The sequence below is a fragment of the Papaver somniferum genome, chromosome 8 (assembly GCF_003573695.1).
Source record: "Papaver somniferum cultivar HN1 chromosome 8, ASM357369v1, whole genome shotgun sequence".
Taxonomy (NCBI): domain Eukaryota; kingdom Viridiplantae; phylum Streptophyta; class Magnoliopsida; order Ranunculales; family Papaveraceae; genus Papaver; species Papaver somniferum.
The window spans coordinates 63,289,677-63,295,324 of record NC_039365.1 but is presented as its reverse complement, the minus strand read 5'-3'; the positions used below and the strand labels follow the sequence as shown (position 1 = coordinate 63,295,324).

Sequence of the window (5,648 nt, the reverse complement as noted above, 5' to 3'; positions counted from 1 at the left end):
TCCTAACCACAACAACATCATCACTATCTCATCTCCTTGAAGCAGCACCACTTGCACCACCATCTCCAATTATAACTATCACTAATCTGCAACTCAATCAAACACATATGCAATTCTACCATCTACATTTCAACACAGCAACAACATAATTCTTCATCTCCCTTCTCTGTAATCCATCTTAGAACCCTAACTTCTCAATTTCAGAGATAATAAGTCCATCTCATCTACTTCTTGTTAAATCTAAACATTTCAATTCATAATCACACGAACAACAAGACCACACCTGCAATAACTATAACTTGAATCACAATACAACCACATTTCATCTCATATCACTCTTGAACTGCAATCACTTCAATTCTGTAATTAAATTTCACCCTTAATCAAACCCAAATCATCTATTCTTCTTCCTTCCAGCACCATTCAATTCGATTCCCAATACAAACTCCTCAAGAACAAACCTAATCCCTGTTCTTCAATTAATCTCCAAAACACTATGCTTCTCAATTTCAAACTCCCCAAAATAAAATTCAAAACCCTACATCAATAACTCAAAACACACTACTGTTCAAGTCATCAGCTTTATCTGAACTACCTGATTTAGGAACCCTAATTCATCACCTTCAGTTCATCCCAACCCTAATACGAAACTCAAAATCTTAAGAAAACAAAATTAAACCTTACACAAACCTTTAAACCCTAATCAACAGCAAACCCATGGAATAAAACACCGAAACAAAATCAATTTCATAAAGAAAGTCAATCAAAACCGAAACCCTAAGTTAATTCTCTAATTTACATTTTTTATCGATTCTGAATCATCACCAACATCCCTTGATTCTTGCTTAACCCCACCTTATCTCGATCTCAGAATCTCTCTCTCGACTCTTAAAAACAATAGGAAACGAACAGAGAAGAAGAGGAGCAGAAGAAGAAAGAAGAAAAAGAAGAGAAACTGATTTTCTCATACGTGTGTCTTTGGTGATAAGGCCAACTAAAAATATGAAGGCACCCGCGAAACGGATAAGGGAAGCCACGAAGGTCTAAACAAGAAATTACTATTTTTCCCTTCATACTAATCTGATGAAAACTTCTTCGTCTGGTATCCAATTGACACGTAGTCTATTTCACGTAAATTTTCGAGATCTATCTAGTGATACTAGTTTCGTATCTAAATTATTATTAGATTAATTTATATTAATTAACGTTCGTTTCAAACTAATCGAGTAAATAACGGTTGATTCTTCTCTTGATTATCGCTAGATCAACTCTTTACTGGTCTAATAACGTTGACGAGCTTGAGGGTCCTTACATTCTCCCCACCTTATTCATTTTCGTCCTCGAAAATCGAACTTTCCTTCTGATCTTCAAAAACTCCCCACCTTATAGAGAAATGCCATCTCTCGACTAAATGCAAGTACTGCTCATACTTACAAACGCGCGAATATCAACTCATTTTAAATGAGTCCAAAACAACAATAAATGAAACAGAAACCTACAGGGTTTTCTATAACCAAATCTATAGTTTGTAGCTCTAGGTTCAAAAGACTAATTTCTATTTCAATAGACTATTGGTTCTAAGTATAATTGGCGGATAATCTATCATAAAGTTTCTATATGACTTTCAAGATCTACCAATATACTAATCTCACTATTTTTCCCGGTATCGGATTGTCTACATGTTCAAACTTTTTAGACCAATTGTTCTCTAATCTCCATTAGATTTGCAAAACATAAAATAATTGGTTTACCCTAAAATTTTTACTTCACAAAAAGTACAAACAACCACACAAACAAATCAATCAACCAAATAAATCTTTTAGTTATTGATAACTTTTAGTGATTAATATTTATCTCACAACCCATCGCAGTTCTAGGCTAATCTAGTTCACTAACTGGTACTAGCTATTGTCTATTGTTGCCCACGTAAGATCTAATAATGAGCTTTGATACCAACTTGTGACGCCCCAACCTAATCATCTGCTTAGCTAATGGGATTACAACCTAAATGAAGCATCAAACCTAGTTTACCGATTTTAAGAATCATAATTACATAAAATGCTAATAACAAAACCCAGACTCTCTGATATTATACAAATGACAATTCTCTCAGGTGATAAGAAAATATTAACGTGTTGTTTTACAGAATAAATAAAGAATAATATATATAAAAGATTCACAACATCTCTAACATCGCTAAAAGCTTTAAGCTACGAAAACGAATATCTTCACATGCACCATTTCTTCTGACTACTGAAACTGAAGTGGGAACGAGTGAGAACATCATCCCAAAGGGGTTCCCAATGGAAACAAATAATTTTCAAGTAATCACTAACATGCACATGTTTCTAAAGAACAGTAACTAAACATTCAACGTGCATAACATGCGTAAGAGTATTTCCCCCAGATATCTCGTAGTAATATTTACACTTCCTGTGCTGAATAAAACATAAATTTACCATATAAAATAAAGAGTATACTATTTACACCCTTGTGCTGAAATAGCTATATTGCACTTCCCGTGCTGTATAATATTTACACTTCCCGTGCTGAATAAGACTCAGCAAGGAGCCATGGGGAAACCACGGAAACTCCTCGCGAGGAAAATAACGCAAACACACATGAAAATATTCACCCAACAATCAACAAACATCGAAATATAGCATTTCTAGAAAGGAAAAACATACACTGCAATCAAACCAGTATGATATGCATAAGACCGTTTTTCCCAAATACCTCGTAGTACAATTTACACTTCCCGTGCTGAATAAAAACATAATTTTACGATATAAAATAAAAAGTAATAATATTTACACCCTTGTGCTGATATAGCTATATTGCACTTCCCGTGCTATATAATATTTACACTTCCCGTGCTGAATAAGACTTAGCAAGGAGACGTGGGAAATCCATAGACACTCCCTGCGAGGATACTAGGTAACACATATCATAACTCATACCCACTTGATTACACACAAATATTCTAACGAGAAGTAAAGGCACATCATGCTCGTTGTTGAAAAGAAACTTAATGATTACAAGAAGGTTACAAGAGTTCCCACCCGATTCTGAAGGAAAGCCACTACTACCTTGAAATCCTCAATCCACTGGTTCATCTTTTAGATCGATCGTTGTTAATGAAGATTAACTGTTAATCACACAATCACTCTAAAAATTATCAAAAATGCTCATACAAGTCCAATTAATGGTTCTAAGCCCATTTATGATTTTACATCTTTCAATTAGATAGAATCTAGAGTCTGTTTGGTAAGTTTAAAGAGCATCTACAACTTGTAGAAGGAACTAAAGGTTAATTCAGAACATAAGGTCTAATATATCAAAATAGGAAAACTACTCCTAAGCCCAAGTCCACTAAACAAACCTATTTATCTAAGGTTCATTCCACCGGAGTCAACTAACGGTCAGTAACAGTCACAAGGTCAATTAAAGGTAAACGTACAGTCAATGTCAAGTCCTGGTCAAACATGAATCGGTCAAGGTCAGCTCGGTCAAACTAGACAAAGTCTGGTCAACGGGTTAACTCAGTCTACTAACTGAGTCAAGCGAGTCACTACTGAGTTCAACAGATTCAACTCAATCAGACCAAACCAACCATATAAGTCAGCTTAACTGACTAAGAGGACTAATAGGCCAAATGCCTAAGCCAAACTTCTAATGCACAATCATTGTGCAACACAAACATGCCATGACTAAACAAAAATGCATTTTCAACTTCCTTGCAAAAGTTCACAGCTTAACTATCTCTGCTTTGTTTCAATTCATATACTATATTCCCATGACTCCATGAACTGCAACTTCATTATATCAATCAGCCATTCTGCTTACATATTTATCTACAACTCTGACACCAATTGCAGCTTCACTTCAATTATATTTCACACAGGCCATAAAGATTTCCTGACGGCAACCAAACCATGAGCTGACTTCAATCAAGTTCACCTCAGCATCACCAACATCTTCTTCATGTTCTCACCAACTACCATGCATACTGATCACCAACAGTTTCTTCAGTCAAAATCCTTGTGACACACCACCAATTCAGTTACATATATCATTCTCATACACCCATCCTTGTTCTCCTCTTAACACATTTCCTAACCACAACAACATCATCACTATCTCATCTCCTTGAAGCAGCACCACTTGCACCACCATCTCCAATTATAACTATCACTGATCTGCAACTCAATCAAACACATATGCAATTCTACCATCAACATTTCAACACAGCAACAACATAATTCTTCATCTCCATTATCTGTAATCCATCTTAGAACCCTAACTTCTCAATTTCAGAGATAATAAGTCCATCTCATCTACTTCTTGTTAAATCTAAACATTTCAATTCATAATCACACGAACAGCACCACCACAGCTGCAATAACTATAACTTGAATCACAATACAACCCCATTTCATCTCAGGCACTCTTGAACTGCAATCACTTCAATTCTGTAATTAAATTTCACCCTTAATCAAACCCAATTCATCTATTCTTCTTCCTTCCAGCACCATTCAATTCGATTCCCAATACAAAATCCTCAAGAATAGAACTAATCCTTGTTCTTCAATTCATCTCCAAAACACTATGCTTCTCAATTTCAAACACCCCAAAATAAAATTCAAAACCCTACATCAATAACTCAAATCCAATACTATTGTTCAAGTCATCAGCTTTATCTGAATTACCTGATTCAAGAACCTTAATTCATCACCTTCAGTTCATCCCAACCCTAATCCGAAGCTCAAAATCTTAAGAAAACAAAATTAAACCTTACACAAACCTTTAAACCCTAATCAACAGCAAACCCATGAAATAAAACACCGAAACAAAATCAATTTCATAAAGAAAGTCAATCAAAATCGAAACCCTAAATTAATTCTCTAATTTACCTTTTTTTATCGATTCTGAATCATCACCAACATCACTTTATTCTTGCTTAACCTCTTCTTATCTCAATCTCAGAATCTCTCTCTCGACTCTTAAAAACAACAGGAAACGAACAGAGAAGAAGAGGAGCAGAAGAAGAAAGAAGAAGAAGAGAAACTGATTTTCTCTTACGCGTGGCTTTGGTGATAAGGCCAACTAAAAATATGAAGGCACCCACGAAACGGGTAAGGGCATCCAAGACTGTCTAAGTAGTCTATTTCAATTGACATGATGAAAACTTCATACTAACATGATGAAAACTTCGTATGCTATCCAATTGACACGTTTAAGTAGTCTATTTCACGTAACTTTTCGAGATCTATCTAGTGATACTAGTTTCGCATCTAAATTATTATTAGATTAATTTATATTAATTAACGTTCTTGTCAAACTAATCGAGTAAATAACGGTTGATTCGTCTCTAGATTATCACTAGATCAACTCTTTACTGGTCCAATAAAGTTGACGAGCTTTAGGGTCCTTACATTCTCCCCACCTTATTCATTTTCGTCCTCGAAAATCGAACCGTCCTTCTGGTCTTTAAAAACTCCCCACCTTATAGAGAAATGCCATCTCTCGACTAAATGCAAGTACTGCTCATACTTAATAACGCGCGAATATCAACTCATTTTAAATGAGTTCAAAACAACAAGAAATGAAACACAAACCTATAGTGTTTTCTATAACCAAATCTATAG

At 35.1% G+C, this 5,648-nt stretch overlaps 1 long non-coding RNA gene across 1 annotated transcript; it reads right to left on the bottom strand.

Moving 5' to 3' along the window:
• Positions 1-2,764: 2,764 nt before the first annotated feature.
• On the bottom strand, positions 2,765-5,034 carry LOC113303215. The gene is made up of 2 exons (XR_003337355.1): positions 4,914-5,034; positions 2,765-3,148 (listed from the first exon to the last, which is right to left on the bottom strand). It is a non-coding gene; the product is annotated as an uncharacterized LOC113303215 (long non-coding RNA).
• Positions 5,035-5,648: the final 614 nt, after the last annotated feature.